Source organism: Oncorhynchus nerka, linkage group LG13, assembly GCF_034236695.1.
Source record: "Oncorhynchus nerka isolate Pitt River linkage group LG13, Oner_Uvic_2.0, whole genome shotgun sequence".
NCBI classification, from domain to species: Eukaryota; Metazoa; Chordata; class Actinopteri; order Salmoniformes; family Salmonidae; genus Oncorhynchus; species Oncorhynchus nerka.
In genome coordinates this window covers 67,723,270-67,744,231 of record NC_088408.1, presented here as the reverse complement: position 1 = coordinate 67,744,231, position 20,962 = coordinate 67,723,270, and positions in this window count along the sequence as shown.

The following is a 20,962-nucleotide window of genomic DNA, read 5'->3' as shown; positions in this document are numbered from 1 at the left end:
TAGACCGTCCCCTCGCCCATACCCGGGCGCGAACCAGGGACCCTCTGCACACATCAACAACAGTCACCCTCGAAGCATGGTTACCCATCGCTCCACAAAAGCCGCGGCTCTTGCAGAGCAAGGGGAACTACTACTTCAAGGTCTCAGAGCAAGTGACGTCACCGATTGAAATGCTATTTAGCGCGCACCGCTAACTAAGCTAGCCGTTTCACATCCGTTACACCTACGCTGTTCATATTCATGCGAAGTTCCTGTTCTTTTTCTAAGATGTTACAGTCGAGTGTTGCTGACATATAGCTACACTATTCACCATGTTATTTTCCCTGTGTCCGCCCAGTGGGTTATAGAGTAACTCAGAACAGGACTAGCAGGTGGTCTGAGTGGAAAAACAACCTGTCCTGCTGCTGATGCTGGGTTAATTATGAGCACTTTTCCCCCTGATGCTCCAGTAAGGCTCCAGTTACAGGATACAAAGGGTTGAGTGTAGACTAGACCAGCTGCACATCTGTTGCCTTGAGCAAACATACAGCTCTAAAGAGATCGGACTATACATGCTAACACACACACACAGACAGACAGACAGACAGACAAACACACACACACACACACACATCTACATTGATGTAGGTCTACTGCAGGCTAAGAAAAAAATCATATTTGTTGATCATGGATAATACTAGGTCATGTCTGTAACATGCTTGGAACATCATGCAGATATTGTCCATAAAACATAAACTGAAACATACTGTATAATACTGAGCTCAGGGACAGAGATATGAAGGTAGGAAAGCAAACACACAGATGGCCCAAGACTGTTGACATACAATTCCTTCCATTCCAACACCAGGCAAAGGAAACATCTATATATCTAGGTAACAAAGCACCGCAACACTCACTCAACCTAATTCTTACAAACCCACACAAGTATAAGTTGCCAACGACGTGGTAAAATAACATCCTCTCTCCATGTTGGACCACTTAGCAGGCGGTGATGATAGCAGTAGCTAAACTACTTATTATTGCCAAGCCAGTGAAGCTAGCTCAAAATAATAATGCCCTCTTGAATTATTCATGATTTCAGTCAGGTGGAACCAGATGCTGCTTCTGTGTCATAGACTAGAGAAAGAGCTGTAACTCGACTCAGCCAGGGCAGTCCAGCCGGGGAAGGCCATCTCTGCATGGGAGAGGGGGAAATGCCTGCATCATGGGAACACAGCCTGGCTTTAACTAGCTGGGGACAGAAACACAACACTACCGTGTCATGACACCAGCAGCTTTGCTGTTTATATGTGACATTCCCTCCCAGTGTTTAGAGGACGATGGTTCAGTAGGCCAGTCCATATGGAGCAGCTCACCCTAAGGGGTTGCTGGCAATTTACCGGCCCCAGTGTTGGTGTCGCTCCCTCCTCTGCCCTGACATTTGTGGAAATGGCCGGAAGATGTCTGTGCTGGTGCCATCCTCTGGCACTGCAAACAAATGCAATGGTGCTGTATGCCTGCCTGCCGCTCATGGGTATGGAACAGGCAGGGATATTTTTACCACTCGTCCCCAGCTGCACATCTCCAATCAGAGGCCAACGGGCAATTAGTGTTTGTTTCTTTTGGCAAGAGGCAGCTCGCCTACCTCTGTAACACAAACGGACATCTGGACCCATGTTGTTCTTACCCCGCCGCATGCCCCTGTCCAATAGCCTTGAGATGAAATATTTCTGCTCTATAAATGCTCCATACATTTGAGCAACACAGACTTGTGTTTCTTCATCAGATACTTACGCTTGTCAGTAGCCACATTCATGGAAAACCTGAGATGTGGTTGAGAACATTTATATGTTCAGGAATGATTCATAAGTGCATTTTTGTTGAAAGGTAGTGTAGCACTCACTCACTGTAAGTGTAGGCAATAGGCAAGGGATGTATTTCTGGGCCATAAGGAAAAATGATTCTGTCAACTGTGATTGCCAGGACTGAAGGGTAGGTCTCCCTATATACCTTAATCAGAATGCATTAAGTCAAAGACACGCTATATAAAGATCAATATGTACAGTGCTGCTTGAAACTATGTGATCCCTACAGGCCTGGTCATTATTTTGCCTAAAAATATTAAAATAAACATTAAATCCTTATCTAAACACCAATTCGTAATAAAGACATTCCAAGTAAATGACAGAAACAAAAAATATATATATTTTCATTGTTTATTTAACGAAAGTGGTTTAATTAACAGAAACTCAGATTTGATATGTGCAAAAATGTGTGAACCCCTTCAGTCAATAGCTTGTGGCACCACCATTAGCAGTGATAACTTGGAATAAACGTCTCCTATAGCCACTAATCAGTCTCTGACATCTGTTTTGAGGGATTTTTGCCCACTCCTCCTCATAGGAGGAATGTCTGGTATGAACTGGCTGCTTCAGGTCCTGCCGCAGCATCTCGATTGTATTTAGGTCAGGACTTTGACTTGGCCAAACCAAAACACAATCGTATTTTTCCTGGGCCATTGTTTGGTAGATTTTCTTGAATCTTTTGGGTCGTTGTCTTGTTGGAAGACCCATTTTCATCCCCAGCTTTAGCTCCTTGACTGACGGCCTGATGTTCTGTTCAAGAATCACCTGGTGTACCTCAGAATGTATGGTTCCCTTAATGATGTGGAGTCGTCCAGGTCCAGAGGAGGAAAAGCAGCCCCAGATCTTGTCATTCCCATCACCATGCTTGACTGTTGGGAAAAGGTTATTATGGTGGTAGGCAGTGTTGGGTTTTCGCCAAAAATAGCGGTGTTGATTGTGATCAAAAAGGTCAATATTGGACTCATCGGTACAGAGAATAGACTTCCACAAACCTTCAGGTTTGTCCAGGTGGTCTCTCGCAAAGTTAAGATGGGCAGTTTGGTTCTTCTTTGACAGCAGAGGCTTCTTCCTAGCAACCCTCCCATGAATGGCATTTGGATTCAGTGTTGTTATTGTTGTTGAAGCATGCACAGTTACCTGAGGTGCAGCAAGGGAGGACTGCAAATCTCTAGATGTTATGTTTGGGTTGGCTTTTACCTGAATTATTATTGCTCTTGTGGTTCTTGGGGATATTTTGGAAGGGCGTCCACTTCCAGGCCAAGTTGCTGTCATGTTAAATGTAAATGATTTGCCTCACAGTGGACTGATGGAGATTAAATCCTTTTGAGATGATTGTATAGCCTTCCCCAGACTGATGTGCTCTCACTACTGGTGTGCTCTCACTACTGGTGTGCTCTCACTACTGGTGTGCTGTCCTGATGTCCCCTGAGATCTCCTTTCCTCTCGGCATGGTGTGCTTTGCATTCACATGGATGGGTCACCAAACTAACCAGGTTTCTTATCTCTATTTATCAGAGTCCCGCCCAAACACTTTCCTAACGATCTCTCCTTTGATTGGTTCATTTGGTACCCAATTATTTACCCACCTGATTCTACTTACCTACTTGATTCAACCAACGCAACTTGGGGTTCACTAATTTTGGCACCTGCACTAACTCCTTTATTTTTTACTACAAACATGATTATACTTAATTATACTACAAACATGATTTTCTCTATACCATCATGGTATTGATAAATATAAACCTGTTATGTCAGATCAAAAAGACTGGTTCTGATTAACTGAAGATTTAATGGTAAAAACTTTTTAAAAATATATACTTTAACGCAGCACTGTATATGCATTTCTGGCTCAGGCAGGCTCAATCAAATTCTCCATTTGATTTCCAGTGGAGGACCATTTGTACAGAGCTCAACCTGGACTGTGGCCCAGGGTTAGTAAATATTTACTTGTTGAAATAGGAACACGTCATATTTAGCTTGAGTTCAGCAGGTATAATGACTCAATTTAGGAGTCTGTATGTCATGTCTATCTTTTTAATTCATTTTAGCCAGAACAAGGCTGATTCAATCCATCTTATTAGAGATTCTTTATGAAATTACCCTGTGCCCCTGCTCATTGTGACTTGTGCATGGAGACTGGAGACAGGAGAGGAGGCTTATACCCAACCCAGAGACTCCACATTACAGACACTGCATCCCTGAAGAGAGCCTACCAAACAAATGGTTAAAGTAACTGTCCAGTGTTTACAGATTTCTATGACTTGTAATGAATGACAATATGAGTGAAGGGTTGGAAGGGTGTGGTTTGTACCCATGTGTGTGTTGTTTTGTATGCAGTTAGTTTTATACAGTATATTAAAATGCTCCGGCTATTCACCAAGTCCTGCTCTCCTGCGTTTGACTTCCCTGCCACCAGTTACGCACCCCTTACAGAATTCCCGACCACTTATGGAGTCAGCAGGAACAGGTGCCCCTGGTATAGGGGTTGAGGACCCGCATCCAGCAGCAAGCGAAAGTAATCCACCATCTCGGCGCCATCATGGTTCAAGTTATCCAGACCCTGGACCGTTGGGAGAGACGGGGAGGTCCTCCAGCGCCTTCAACAACGCAACCCGAACCTCCACTACTCACTGCAACCGGTCCCAGTGGGATGCGTCTCGCCCTTCCCGGGGAGTATGATGGGAATTTTATTGACAGAGCGCTCGCTCTTAGTTTAGCGATCCCCATTATTCCTGTGGTTAGACCTTTCCCCGTACACGCTCTGGATAGTCGACCATTGGGGTCCGGGCTAATCAGGGAAGTCACTAACTCCCTGGCCATGGTGATGCAGGGGAGTCACGAGGAGAGAATCCCGTTTCTTTCTCATTGACTCTCCTGCGTATCCCATGGTACTGGGCCGTCCCTGGTTGGCTCGTCATGACCCCACCATTTCATGGCAACAGAGGGCTCTCATGGGGTGGTCGCGAGAGTGCTCGTGGAGGTGTGTAGGGGTTTCCGTTTGTGCTACTACGGTGGAAAGTCCAGACCAGGTCTCCACTGTGCGCATCCCCCTGAATATGCAGATGTTGCTCTTGTCTTCTGTAAAAAGAAGGCGACTCAATTACCACCGTCGATAAATCTCCTGGAAGACGCTTCACTTCCCAGGAGTCACTGGTATCCCATCGCAAGCGGAGACGGTGGCTATGGAGACATATGTCACAGAAACCCTGCGTCAGGGGTACATTCGGTCCTCCACTTCACCCGTCTCTTAGAGTTTCTTTTTTGTGAAGAAGAAGGATGGAGGTCTGCGCCTGTGCATTAATTGTCGAGGTCTCAATCAAATCACAGTGAGGTACAGTTACCCGCTACCTCTTATCGCCACGGCGATTGAGTCAATGCACTGGGCGCGCTTCTTCACAAAACTAGGTCTCATGAGCGCATACCACCTGGTGCGTATCCGGGAGGGAGACGAGTGGAAGATGGCGTTTAGTACCACCTCAGGGCATTATGAGTACCTCGTCATGCCGTATGGGTTGATGAATGCTCCATCAGTCTTCCAATCCTTTGTAGACGAGATTTTCAGGGACCTGCATGGGCAGGGTGTCGTGGTGTATATCGATGACATTCTGATATACTCCGCTACACGCTCCGAGCATGTGTCTTTGGTGTGCAGGGTACTTGGATGACTGTTGGAGCATGACCTGTACGTCAAGGCTGAGAAATGCCTGTTCTTTCAGCAGGCCGTCTCCTTCCTAGGGTATCGTATTTCCACATCAGGGGTGGAGATGGAGAGTGACCGCATTTCAGCCGTACGTAATTGGCCGACTCCCACCACGGGAAAGAAGGTGCAGCGATTTTTAGGGTTTGCCAATTACTACAGGGGATTTATCCTGGGTTTTGGTCAGGTGGCTGCTCCCATTACCTCACTGCTGAAGGGGGGTCCTGTATGTCTGCAGTGGTCAGTTGAGGCGGACAGGGCTTTTGGGCAACTAAGGGCTCTGTTTATCTCGGCGCCCGTGCTGGCCCATCCGGATCCCTCTTTGGCGTTGATAGTGGAGGTGGACGCGTCCGAGGCTGGGATAGAAGCAGTGCTCTCTCAGCACTCGGGTACGCCACCGAAGCAGCGAAACTATGACGTGGGGGACCGGGAGCTGTTGGCTGTAGTCAAGGCCTTGAAGGCGTGGAGACATTGGCTTGAGGGGGCTAAACACACTTTTCTCATCTGGACTGACGACCGCAATCTTGAGTACATCCAGGCAGCGAGGAGACTGAACCCTCGCAGGCAAGGTGGGCCATGTTTTTCACCATTTTTGTTTTCACCCTTTCGTACAGACCAGGTTCCCAGAATGTTAAGGCAGACGCACTGTCCCGGCAGTATGACACAGAGGAGCGGCCCATGGATCCCACTCCCATACTCCCCGCCTCTTGCTTGGTGGCGCCGGTAGTGTGGGAGCTGGACGCGGACATTGAGCGGGCGTCACGTGCAGAACCCGCTCCCCCTCAGTGTCCAGCTGGGCGTCTGTATGTTCCGTCTGCTGTCCGCGACTGGCTGATCTATTGGGCCCACATGTCACCCTCCTCTGGTCATACTGGGATCGGTCGGACGGTGCGCTGTCTTAGTGGGAAGTACTGGTGGCCCACTTTGGCTAAGGATGTGAGGGTTTATGTTTCCTCCTGCTCTGTGTGCGTCCAGTGTAAGGCTCCTAGGCACGTGCTCAGAGGTAAGTTACATACAACCCTTACCCGTTCCACAACGGCCGTGGTCGCACCTGTCAGTGGATTTCATAACCAATCTTCCACCTTCACAGGGTAACACCACGATCCTGGTTGTTGTGGATCGTTTTTCTAAGTCCTGTCGTCTCCTCCCTTTGCCGGGTCTCCCTACGGCCCTACAGACTGCGGAGGCCCTGTTTACTCACGTCTTCCGGCACTATGGGGTGCCTGAGGATATAGTGTCTGATCGGGGTCCCAAGTTCACATCGAGGGTCTGGAGGGCGTTCATGGAACATCTGTGGGTCTCGGTCAGCCTTACCTCAGGTTTTTACCCCGAGAGAAATGGGCAAGTGGAGAGAGTTAACCAGGATGTGGGTAGGTTTCTGAGGTCTTATTGCCAGGACCGGCTGGGGGAGTGGGCAGCGTTTGTGCCCTGATCAGAGATGGCCCAGAACTCGCTCCGCCACTCCTCCACTAACCTCTCTCCTTTCCAGTGTGTATTGGGGTATCAGCTGGTTCTGGCTCATTGGCATCAGAGTCAGACCGAGGCTCCTGCGGTGGATGACTGGTTCCGGCGCGCGGAGGAAACATGGGAAGCCGCCCATGTCCATGGACGCCGCCCATGTCCATCAGAAAGTTGGCGCAGACCGTCACCGCAGCAAGGTCCCGGTGTTCGCACCGGGGGACTGGGTATGGCTCTCGACCCGAAAGCTGCCCCTCCGCCTGCCCTGTCGGAAGCGGGGTCTGCGGTTTGTTGGGCCATTTAAAGTCCCGAGAAGAGTGAACGAGGTATGTTATAGGTTACAGCTTCCCCCCCGATTACCGCATTAAGCCCTCGTTCCATGTGTCTCTCCTCAGGCCGGTGGTGGCTGGCCCGCTCGAGGAATCTGAGGTGCGGAATGTTCCTCCACCCCCTCTGGACATCGAGGGGGCCCCGGCATATTCCGTTCGATCCATCCTGGATTCGAGACGTCGGGCCTTCAGTACCTCGTGGACTGGGAGGGGTACGGTCCGGAGGGGAGATGCTGGGTTCTAGAGGAGGACGTGTTGGACCCTTCTATGCTGCGGGATTACCACCGTCTCCATCCGGATCGCCCTGCACCTCGCCCTCCGGGTCGCCCCCGAGGCCGGTGTCGGCGCGCTGCTGGAGCCTTGCGTCAAGGGGTGGGTACTGTCACGACTTCTGCCGAAGTCGGTTCCTCTCCTTGTTCGGGCGGTCGACGTCACTGGTCTTCTAGCCATCGCCGAGCCATTTTACATGTTCCATTTGTTTTGTCTTGTTTTCACACACACCTGGTTTCAATTCCCTAATTACATATTGTATATTTTCCCTCTGTTTCCCCCCATATCCTTGTCGGGAATTGTTTATTTTGTATGTACTCGTGCTATGTGTTACTGGTGCGCTACGGGTTTTGTACCCATGTGTTTGTTGTTTTGTATGCCGTTAGTTTTATACACTGCTCAAAAACATAAAGGGAACACTTAAACAACACAATGTAACTCCAAGTCAATCACACTTCTGGGAAATCAAACTGTCCACTTAGGAAGCAACACTGATTGACAATAAATTTCACATGCTGTTGTGCAAATGGAATAGACAACAGGTGGAAATTATAGGCAATTAGCAAGACACCCCCAATAAAGGAGTGGTTCTGCAGGTGGTCACCACAGACCACTTCTCAGTTCCTATGCTTCCTGGCTGATGTTTTGGTCACTTTTGAATGCTGGAGGTGCTTTCACTCTAGTGGTATCATGAGACGGAGTCTACAACCCACACAAGTGGCTCAGGTAGTGCAGCTCATCCAGGATGGCACATCAATGCGAGCTGTGGCAAGAAGGTTTGCTGTGTCTGTCAGCGTAGTGTCCAGAGCAGGGAGGCGCTACCAGGAGGCAGGCCAGTACATCAGGAGACGTGGAGGAGGCCATAGGAGGGCAACAACCCAGCAGCAGGACCGCTACCTCCGCCTTTGTGCAAGGAGGAGCAGGAGGAGCACTGCCAGAGCCCTGCAAAATGACCTCCAGCAGGCCACAAATGTGCATGTGTCTGCTCAAACGGTCAGAAACAGACTCCATGAGGGTGGTATGAGGGCCCGACGTCCACAGGTGGGGGATGTGCTTACAGCCCAACACCGTGCAGGATGTTTGGCATTTGCCAGAGAACACCAAGATTGGCAAATTCGCCACTGGCGCCCTGTGCTCTTCACAGGTGAAAGCATGTTCACACTGAGCACATGTGACAGACGTGACAGTCTGGAGACGCCGTGGAGAACATTCTGCTGCCTGCAACATCCTCCAGGTGGGTCAGTCATGGTGTGGGGTGGCATTTCTTTGGGAGGCCGCACAGCCCTCCATGTGCTCGCCAGAGGTAGCCTGACTGCCATTAGGTACCGAGATGAGATCCTCAGACCCCTTGTGAGACCATATGCTGGTGCAGTTGGCCCTGGGTTCCTCCTAATGCAAAACAATGCTAGACCTCATGTGGCTGGAGTATGTCAGCAGTTCCTGCAAGAGGAAGGCATTGATGCTATGGACTGGCCCGCCCGTTCCCCAGACCTGAATCCAATTGAGCACATCTGGGACGTCATGTCTCGCTCCATCCACCAACGCCACGTTGCACCACAGACTGTCCAGGAGTTGGCGGATGCTTTAGTCCAGGATGCTTTAGTCGGATGCTTTAGTCTGAGCCTAATTTTGACTTGTTTTAAGGACATTATATCAAAGTTGGATCAGCTTGTAGTGTGGTTTTCCACTTTAATTTTGAGTGACTCCAAATCCAGACCTCTATGGGTTGATCAACTTGATTTCCATTGATAATTTTTGTGTGATTTTGTTGTCAGCATATTCAACTATGTAAAGAAAAAAGTATTTAATAAGAATATTTCATTCATTCAGATCTAGGATGTGTTATTTTAGTGTTCCCTTTATTTTTTTGAGCAGTGTATATTAAACTGCTCCGGCTATTCACCAAGTCCTGCTCTCCTGCGTTTGACTTCCCTGCCACCAGTTACGCACCCCTTACAATGGTGTGGTCATATACCGCTCATTAAAAATATTCATACGAGTAGACTTCTAATTGGCCAGCTCATCCTAATGACATCATCCTCTATGAGGAAATAGCAAGCATTTTTGCAATGGTCTCTTTTAGACACAAGTTTGAGGTGTCTTTTTGTGTGTTTTCCCTACAAGTTATGCTTTTATCCACATACGAGTATAGCAAGAGTGAACAACATTATTTGGGTGAGTTAATATAATATGTACTTTTAAAAGGGAGATTTTGACTGGACAGTTACTTGAAGATGAATCCCTAAGAAATGAGAATGATCATATAGTAGCCCAGTGAGGGAAAAAAAGCTATTCTTCGTAATGTGTGAAACTCCACTTGATCAGGGCCTACGAATTAATTCCCCCACACACAAACACAAAGCATTTAACACCACTGCACATTAGCAATCCATTCATTCTAGTCAGAATTTAAAAATGCTGTGGAACCAGCCAGACAGCCAGCGTGCCATGAGCAGCAGACTGGCAGTGTGTGTCTGCTCTGCTTCCCGCCAATACCATGCTGTAATTAGCGGCCATTTACTCCCATTAACCTCAGACAGACAGGGGAGGGTGGACAGCGTACACTGAGAGGAGCTGCAGCATGTCACTATGGACAGAAGAACTATAGCACACACTGGATCCTATGTCTCTCACGTCACACATGTCCTTACTTGCTCTAGTCTAGTGTATCATGTCCTTGTGGGTTTCCATTGGAAGCAGACAGTGGTATATCAATCGATTCCACTGGCCAATCTTACAGTCTCATACCGCAGGTATCAGAAGAAGGATCTGAGAGATTCTTTCTGAATTCAGACCCCTGCAAAAAAAAATTGGAAGCACCTGTCTGGTTGATGTGTAGATAACTGTACGCATATGAAACTAAGCATATGGAAGCAACATCCAGCAAGACATTGTTATACAGGGTGCATATCAGAAAGGCCTAGGAAAACATGCCAAGCTAACTTGACGCTGTTAGAAATGCAGATCCACTTCATTCATAGTTGCTCTAACACAGTACACCATAGCAGAGGGTGATTAGATCAGGGAGAATATACACCAAACCGAGCTGGCCGGGGACAGAGATAGAGATTGAACCTGCAGAGATAAGCTTTTTCATTACAATGCAAATCCTGGCTCTAATCGCCGATGCCTCCGCTGGATTTTGGCCAGACCCTAGAGACCAACGTAATCATGCACCTCCCCTGATCTGGACTGGAGTGATGTGCCATCTCTAGTGAACACTGACAGGCTGCCCAAACTAAGGCTGTCCCATTCATCCTGTATGTTGTGACTGGAGACCTGGACAGACATACCGGACCAGCAGATAGACCCGACTTCTCCAACCAGTGACAATCTTCACTAATCTGTTGAAAGTTAAGGGAAAAGCCGACACTGCTGACTGAGAGAAGCTCTATGGAACTGAACCCCAACCTTTAAACAAAAAAGATCACCTGCACTTTGACAAGCACCAAAGAAGCTGGTGCTATTACCAAAATGTTGGTTTGTAGTCACCCTATCTTCAATTTAAATGTGATTTTCATATACTGTATATCTTACTAATGCTGCTTGTGCTTTCCCTCTGACTGAACCCTTGTTCACCACAGTGGTCCCTTGCAGCCATTACACAGCCTTGCCTCAGGAGCCATCTCCTTCCCAGGAAGTCTCTTCTCCACCCATCTCCTTTTTCATTTCAAATGTTTTATTTTTATTTAACTAGGCAAGTCAGTTAAGAACAAAGTCTTATTTACAATGACGGCCTAGGAACAGTGGGTTAACTGCCTTGTTCAGGGGCAGAACAACAGATTTGTACTTTTTTTTACCAGCTCGGGACTCGATCCAGCAACCTTTCGGTTACTGGCCCAACGCTCTAACCACTAGGCTACCTGCCACCCCAAATTAAGACAATCAATTACCTGACTAGGACATAGTGCCAGCGATAGAGCAGCATCAGTAGCAGCCTCTGTGTGCAGCCAAACCACACCACCACAGACCAGCCCAAACAATTCAACCCAATACTGACTTTGTAGAAGACATGAGTGATATGCATTTGATTGTCTTTTTCTATCACACTGGTCTGTTAACCTTTTTTTAGTATATGCATCTAAACACATTCTAGCAATACAATAATGATGTTATTTGACTTATTCCAGACCAGGTTTGATTGAATAGGATCCCTGATTACTGGGTAAAGTAACACAAATGACCCTCCACGTGAAGTTTACAGAGCATCCATCAGATTGTCTGTCCCAACAGCACAATCAGTGTAGCCCTCTGACTGAGTGGATACCCCCAGATTAACTCCAAACGAATCCATTATGAATGGGCTCAGACCAAATCCCTGAGGTAGTTTACTAGCGGCTCTCCCCGCCTCTCCTCGAGCCTGCAGCAAACACACAAACACACACACACACACAAACCCAGCAGCCCTGTGACTACAACGACCTACAGCTGGCACAACATTTCCACTTACATTCCATTTACATGAGGGATCCTGAGTGGCGTCACTACAGACTCGGGTTCGATCCTGGTCTGTATCACAACCGGCTGTGATCGGGAGTCCCATAGGGCGGTGCACAATTGGCCCAGTATTGTCCGGGTTAGGGGAGGGTTTGGCCGGGGTAGGCCGTCATTGTAAATAAGAGTTTGTTCTTAACTGACTTGCCTAGTTAAATAAAGGTTCGGTAAAAATGAATAATACACACGCTGTATGCTCGGGGGAACTAGAGCATAACGCAAATGTGTGTGTGTGTGTGCACTGTGATATGTAAATGTACAAACAGACACACTTGTGTATCTGGAAGCTTAGGATCGAGTGTGTAGAGAGGAATTACAAATTATGGATGAACTGGGTTTGCAAATATATGGTACAACTAAATCTGCTCGCATACTTTGGAAAAGCCCTGAAACACATCGCTTTTCAGCAGCAGGCGGAAGGGAAGAGAAAAGTCACATGCTTGTCTTATGCACCGGACAGGCTCACGGCAACAATGACGGGGGTGATGATGACGCACTGTCACTGGGCCGTCTACTACTGGCATCTTTACAGACCTGCCTTCCCAGGCAGAGAAGATGCTGTTGCGTAATCCTGGACACAGACCCTGCTGTTCATATCACTGATACCTCCCACTGTGGTCGCTAGCGCTGGTCACGTGCTGCAGCCAGTACAGGCCAGCCCCTCACAGCAGCAGCAGTAATAGAAGGATCCAGCTGTTACTACAGCCTCAGCTCCGTCACGAGAGTGAGCATTTAGTGCACAGGGCCACGCTTCGCTCCTCTTGCATAACCCATCCTTTCTCCTCTACTGAGGGGCCAGTCCTGACCCATGCCTCGGCATCAGTCTCAGCCTCACTCAGCACTGCTCCAGCTGTTACTACCGCACAGCACACCACCACCGCATCCTCGTCAGTGCAGGAGGAGCACTGACCCGCTTACATAATGCATCTACCGCTAAGAAGGAAGCAGGACAAAACCTCTACACGTACTGCTGTACCACTGCTGGCTTCACCGGCTGCATGATATAGGTCTGGCACGGTCAATCATTTTATTTCAGTCAGCTTGGAAGCACCACCGTGCCTCTAGCGATGCAGTCGTTTCATCACTGAAAGAGGGGCATATTAAACATTTTAATAGGATTGAAGCTAGAAAAACCCTTCCCACAAAATGATCATTGAATCAATGTCATGTTGTTGGCATAAATTCTCATTTGTTGTGATCGGAAGAGTCTATTTGGAAATCACAAGTCCTTTCTGTCATCAAACGGCTACCAGTGTGTACTACAGTACATACAGTGCCTACGGAAAGTAGTCAGACCCCTTGACGTTTTCCACACTGTTATGTTACAGCCTTATTCTGAAATTGATTAAATTGTTTTTTTCCCTCATCAATCTAGACACAAAATCCCATAATGACAAAGCAAAAACTTTTTTAGATTTTTTAAAATTTTTAGCCAAATTATGAATAATATAAAAATGAAATATCACATTTCCATAATTATTCAGACCCTTTAGTCCGTACTTTGTTGAAGCACCTTTGGCAGCGATTACAGCCTCGTGTCTTCTTGGGTATGACCCTATAAGCTTGGCACACCTGTATTTGGGGAGTTTCTCCCATTCTTCTCTGCCGATCCTCTCAAGCTCTGTCAGGTTGGATAGGGAGCGTTGCTACACAGCTATTTTCAGGTCTCTTCAGAGATGTTCAATCGGGTTCAAGTCCGGTCTCTGGTTGTGCCACACAAAGACATTCAGAGACTTGTCCCGAAGCCACTCCTGCATTGTCTTGGCTGTGTGCTTAGGGTTGTTGGCCTGTTGGAAGGTGAACCTTTGCCCCAGTCTGAGGTCCTGAGCGCTCTGGAGCAGGTTTTCATCAAGGATCTCTCTGTACTTACCTTTCCAAATCATGTCCAATCAATTGAATGTACCACAGGTGGACTCCAATTAAGTTGTAGAAACATCTCAAGGATGATTTATGGAAACAGGATGCACCCGAGCTAAATTTTGAGTCTCATACCAAAGGGTCTGAATACTTATGTAAATAAGGTATTTCTGTTTAAATATTTAATATTTCACTTTGTCCTTATGGGGTATTGTGTGTAAAGTGATGAGAAATAAATATTATTTTATCAATTTCAGAATAAGGCTGTAATGTAACAAAATGTAGAAAAGTCAAGGGGTCTGAATACTTTCTGAATGCACTGTAATGAAAACCAGCTTGATAGCATTTTAGGGACAGTAACTGAGATGATAAATGATCATGTTTCCTTGTCAAAGTGGGCAGGTGGAGCTGTGAATGAGGCTGAGGGGTGGAGGGCTACTCTCTCACGCCCCAGGTGATTGGTGGAGAATGACATCCCTAATTATGGGACCTCTTCAGAGAAGCGACCTTGGGAGGCAGACAGAACTCATTCACATACACACGCACATTCTCTCTATCGCACACACACTAAAATACAGTTGTTCTTTTCTTTTTCTCTCATCTCTGCTATCGCTCAAAAAAAAAGTGCTGCTCGACGCTGAATGAATCCCTGAGAAGACACACCCCACATCTATTCCACGTTGGCTCAACATAAATTCATTGAAATTACGTGTGTGCCCAGTGGGACCAATGTGTTCCCAGTGGGACCAATGCCAGCCACAGTGCCACCCCATTAAAGCTATGTCCCCTAAAAATCAACTTACCAACCAAATGAGGTTGTACCCTAATTCAGTAAGTACAAATGAAACACTGACATCATATCCCTTAATTATTCGCAGGGTGGTATTTATTGTCATGAATATTGATCTGGAGGCATCTCTGCAGACTGTTCCCTAGCTGGCACAGCCACAATTTTAAACCTTATCCTAACCTTAACCACACTGCTAACCTTAAATTAAGACCAAAATATACCTTTTTGTTTTCATTCATATTTGCACCCGGAACATGTAGCGGGAATCGCCCACTTCTGCAGCCTCCAGGGAAAGATTCATGACAAACGTCAAACCGCTAATTATTCAACCCCTTTACCACAAACTGTAATACCAGGAATCCTCTGATTTCTCACAAGTGATGAACACTAACACATTGACCACTAATAAAACAAGCATTTCTAAATCCACTAAAACTGACCAATAGGCTTTCCTCTAATTGTCATATCCCATGTTGATTCCACCTACACACTTAGACTGTTTCCCATTCATATCATCCGCACACTATATGTCCCCTACAAATAAACACAACTAATACACACAGTCTCCTAATCAACTTCCCCAGCACACGAACACAATGTGTCTTCCCTTGCATATTAGCACCAAACACTACTAGCACGAACACTACAGTCCCTAAAGTCTTCACTACCACACTACACAAACACTAGTGTCCTCCAATCATTTCAACTCCAGAGCACAGGAATCTTATAGAACATCCCTCCAGATCCTCTCCGAACATGCTAAAGCTAGTCTACAGTACATCCTCTGACTGCTAGCATTCTATTTGGTCCTGCTGGAATACTCTGCATCCTTCTTCTTCTTGGGTCTAGATATAGCAGAGATCCATGTAGAGCACTGCAGAGCAGCTGAACCGTGACACAGAGGCATGTTACGATCATCATTCCCCCAGCAGCACAGTGCTTCTGCAGCAACATCAGCAGCAGTAGAAAAAACACCAGTACAGTGCAGCCTGTAGAGAAAAACAGAGGGGGCTTGACAGTACCTCACGAGCTGCAGTCCTGTCGCTTTATTGGCCTGTTGTAGGAGCAGAGGCAGCAGTGTCCTACTGTGTCAGACCATCAGCAGGTGGTAGAACCAAGACGATGGCCGTGGCAGGGAAGCGGGTGGTTGGTCAGGCTGTGTGTGTCCGCTGCAGCTTAAAATGTTTCATCAGCGCTGCGCGGCAGCAGAGAGCGGCACAGCCAGGCAGCATGGAGAGAGACAGCCAGAGAGCATCATTCGGCTCACACTACCGTGGCTGTGCAGCAGAGCACACACATCTACACGCCCCCCCCCCCGCTCCCTCTCTCCTCTTGCTCTCTCTCACACACACGCTTACTCACACAGACACAGGCACGCAGGGGTGCAGAGGCAGTGCAGTACACAGCAGGACTCTCTCTAGGATGGCTCTCAGTCGCTGCCTTGAATCACTGTCATTTCTCTCTCTTCCTCTTTACTCTCTCCAATTACAGAGAGTGGATATGTCCATATGTCCTTTTAGCACCCCCCCCCCCCACAGCCAGCCAATCTCCCCACAGCTGATGAGAAGCCATGATTGAAGGTGACAAGGTCAAATGAGGTTCTGTTTGGCTGTGGCCTCCCCCTGTTCATTCCTCCCTGCTCTGTTGCCGTCTTTCTCCATAATTTTTTTTGCAAACTGACACTGGGATTCTGCCCAGGCACCTCATGGGTCATTATTCTAAAGAGGATACCCCAAGGCCCAACCAGGCAAACCCTCTCTCACTGCACAGTGGACACGACCAATCGGCTACCCCAAACAACAGCAAGAACATTACCATCCAATCCCAGATGGGGAAATCAAGCGCAGAAGGGTATTAAAGGAGATTATTTGTGCCATCCTGGGTTCTTCCCCTATTGGGAGAAAGAGGGAAGAGGAGGAGAAAACACATGCTGAAGCTGCCACCTCTGGCTGACTATGGTACTGCGCACTAGAGAGGAAGGGAGGGAATGAACAGAGCCCAAAACAGATAGATATGCTCTCTCTCCTCTGCTCGGCTGCCTAGCAACCACAGCAGCTCTTTTTCTCTGTTTAGTGCCCTCCCACCCTTCCTCTAGCAGGACCCTCTCTGCAATCCCAATTGACAGTCTCCATTGCACAACTGCTGCTTAACGCTCTGGCACTATGACCTCACACATGATCGAATCAAATTTCATTGGTCACATACACGTGATTAGCAGATGTTATTTCGGGTGTAGCAAAATGCTTCTAGCTCCGACAGTGCAGTAATATCTAACAAGTAATATCTAACAAATGACACAACAAAGTAGGAATGAATTAAGACTATATACTGTACATATGGACGAGCGAAGTCAGAGCGGAACAGACTAAGATACAGTAGAATAGTATAGAAAAACAGTATATATAATTTGAGATGAGTAATGCAAGATATGTAAGCATTATTAAGTGAATGAGATAGCATAGAATAGTATAGAAAACAGTATATATAATATACTATAATATAAGTATATATAACAGTATATATATGGGGCAGCAGATAGCCTAGCTGTTAGAGTGTTGGACTAGTAACCAAAAGGTTGCAAGATCGAATCTCCGAGCTGACGTTCTGCCCCTGAACAGGCAGTTAACCCACTGTTCCTAGGCCGTCATTGAAAATAAGAATTTGTTCTTAACTGACTTGCCTAGTAAAATAAAGGTTCACATTTTTTTATAATACACATGAGATCAGTAATGCCAGATGTAAACATTAAGTGACTAAGATACCGTAGAATAGTATACAGTATATACATATAAGATGAGTAATGCCAGATATGGAAACATTATTAAAGTGACTAGTGTCCCATTCCTTAGTGTCGAGTGATTCCTAGTCTATGCCTATTGGCAGTAGCCTCTAACGTGTTAGTGATGGCTGTTTAACAGTCTGATGTCCTTGACATAGAAGCTGTTTTTCAGTCTCTCGGTCCCTGCTTTGATGCACCGAAGGGACAGCAGTGGAGAAGGCGTACACATCACAGACAAACTGAAATGGTCCACCCACACAGACAGTGTGGTGAAGAAGCTGCAACAGCGCCTCTTCAACCTCAGGAGGCTGAAGAAATGTGTCTTGTCACCCAAAACCCTGACAAATTTTACAGATGCACAATCAAGAGCATCCTGTTGGGCTGTATCACCGCCTGGTACGGCAACTGCACCGCACTCAACCGCAAGGCTCTCCAGAGGGTGGTGCAGTCTGCACAACGCATCACCGGGGGCAAACTACCTGCCCTCCATGACACCTACAGCACCCGATGTCACAGGAAAGCCAAAAATAATTGGCAGAAAACAGTGGGACCCTGGACTCAACTATGCACGAAAACACAGGAATTGGGGTTCAGAAAAATGGCAGCAAGTGCTTTGGCTGATGAGTCAAAATTTGAAATATTTGCCTGTAGCAGAAGTCAGTTTGTTCACCGAAGGGCTGGAGAGTGGTACACAAATGAGTGTCTGCAGGCACAGTGAAGCATGGTGGAAGTTCCTTGCAAGTTTGGGGCTGCATTTCTGCAAATAGAGCAGAATTAATGGTCTCCTCAATGCTGAGAAGTACAGGCAGATACTTATCCATCGTGCAATACCATCAGGGAGGCATCTGATTGGCCCCAAATGTATTCTGCACCATGACAATGACCCCAAACATACAATGAAAGTCATTAGGAAAAATCTCTGAAACTGGAAACACTTATCTCCCTCACTAGCTTTAAGCACCAGCTGTCAGAGCAGCTCACAGATTACTGCACCTGTATATAAGCCCACCTATAATTTAGCCCAAACAACTACCTCTTTCCCTACTGTATTTATTTTATTTTATTTATTTTGCTCCTTTGCACCCCATTATTTTTATTTCTACTTTGCACATTCTTCCACTGCAAATCTACCATTCCAGTGTTTTACTTGCTATATTGTATTTACTTTGCCACCATGGCCTTTTTTTTGCCTTTACCTCCCTTATCTAACCTCATTTGCTCACATCATATATAGACTTGTTTCTACTGTATTATTGACTGTATATTTGTTTTACTCCATGTGTAACTCTGTGTTGTTGTATGTGTCGAACTGCTTTGCTTTATCTTGGCCAGGTCGCAATTGTAAATGAGAACTTGTTCTCAACTTGCCTACCTGGTTAAATAAAGGTGATTTTTTATTTATTTTATTTAAAGGAACTAAATTCAGCGTAAAGAAGAACAAGGAGTCCTGGGAGTGATGGTACGGCCCCCACAGAGCCCTGATCTCAACATCATCGAGTCTGTTTAGGATTACATGAAGAGAGAGAAGCTTCTGAGGTTGCCTAAATCCACAGAAGAACGGTGATTAGTTCTCCAAGATGTTTGGGCCAACATACTTGCCGAGTTCCTTCAAAAACTGTGTGCAAGTGAACCTAGCAGAATGGATGCTGCTTTGAAGGCAAAGGGTGGTCACACCAAATATTGATTTGATGTAGATGTTGCTTCTGTTTACTCACTTTGCATTTTATTAATTGATAAATCCAAACTATTAACATGTCTATTTTCGAAATAATTCTTACTTTACAGCATTTTTTCACACCTGCCTAAAACTTTTGCACAATACTGTACGTCTCTGAGCCGTTGAATTGCGACTCCAATTTATCTTCTCGATAGTGACGTTTGATTGCCTTGCGGAATGAATAACTACACTGTTTATATTCTGCCATATTACCAGTCGCCTTGCCATTCTTAAATGCGGTGGTTTGCGCTTTCAGTTTCGCACGAATGCTACCATCTATCCACAGTTTCTGGTTAGGGTAGGTTTTAATAGTTACAGTGGGTACTACATCTCCTATACACTTCCTTATAAACTCAGTCACACTATCCATGTATGCGTCTAGATTATTTTCGCACGCTACCCAGAACATGTCCCAGTCCATGTGATCAAAACAATCCTGAAGCGTGGATTCCGATTGGTCAGACCAGCGTTGAATAGTACGAAGCACGGGCACTTCCTGTTTGAGTTTCTGCCTATAGGACCGGAGGAGCAAGATGAAATCGTGGTCAGATTTTCAGAAAGGAGGGCGGGGGAGGGCCTTGTAAGCATACCGGAAGTTTGAATAGCAATGGTCGAGAGTCATAGTAGCGCGAGTGGGACAGTCAATATGTTGATAGAATTTCGGCAGCCTAGTCCTCAGATTTGCTTTGTTAAAATCCCCAGCTACAATAAATGCAGCCTCAGGATGTGTGGTTTCCAGTTTGCATAAAGTCCAGTGAAGTTCTTTGAGGGCCGTCGAGGTTTCGGGTTGAGGTTGGATGTAAACGGCCGTGGCGATGACAGAGAAGAATTGATTGAGCTGCAGGCAGACTCACACCTGGTCATTACAATGCACATTACAGGCCACCTCCAATCTGACTTTTAAGTATTTTCCCTCATTACAATCCAGATTGTTATCTGAAACGTACCTTATGACTTGTCATATTGAAATGCCCAGTGCTTTCTGGTCTCATCTTCAGTTGCATATAGTCATAGGTCAGGTGCATTTGGTTTCTTCCAGTTGCTGTTCTGCTCCTCCTGGCACAATGGCCTTCTGCATTATGTAACTTTCCCCTTTGGCTATTGCCATTAAATTCTGAATGTTGTGTTTTTCATGTTCACCCTCTTCAATCCTTGGCAAGAAAAACATCAGAAAAAGGCACAATAAAGGCACAATAAAGAAACGATTAAGTTTCTCAACAGCACGGACACTGTCACGTCCTGACCAGAGAGTCCTTATTTTCTATGTCAGGGCGTGACTGGGGGGTTAGTCTAGTTTATATTTTCTATGTGGGGTTCTAGTTTTGTTTTCTATGTTGGTATTAGTTATGATTCCCAATTAGAGGCAACTGGCTATCGTTGTCTCTAATTGGGGATCATATTTAAGTAGCATTTTTCCACCTGTGTTTTGTGGGATATTGTTTATGGGTAGTTATATGTCAGCACTCCATTGTCGTCACATTTCGTTCTTGCTTTATTGTTTTGTGCGTTTCACTAAATAAAGATGTGGAACCCAGATCATTATTCCAGCGAACGTAACAGAATATCCCATCAAACCAGGACCAAGCAGCGTGCCTAAAGAGGGAACGATTTCTGGACATGGGAAGAAGTGATGGGGAGATGTGAAACCCTTCCTTGGCAACAGACGGAAGGAGATAATGGAGGAGAGCGACGGTGACAGGGTTCGCGGCTACAGAAAGCCCAAG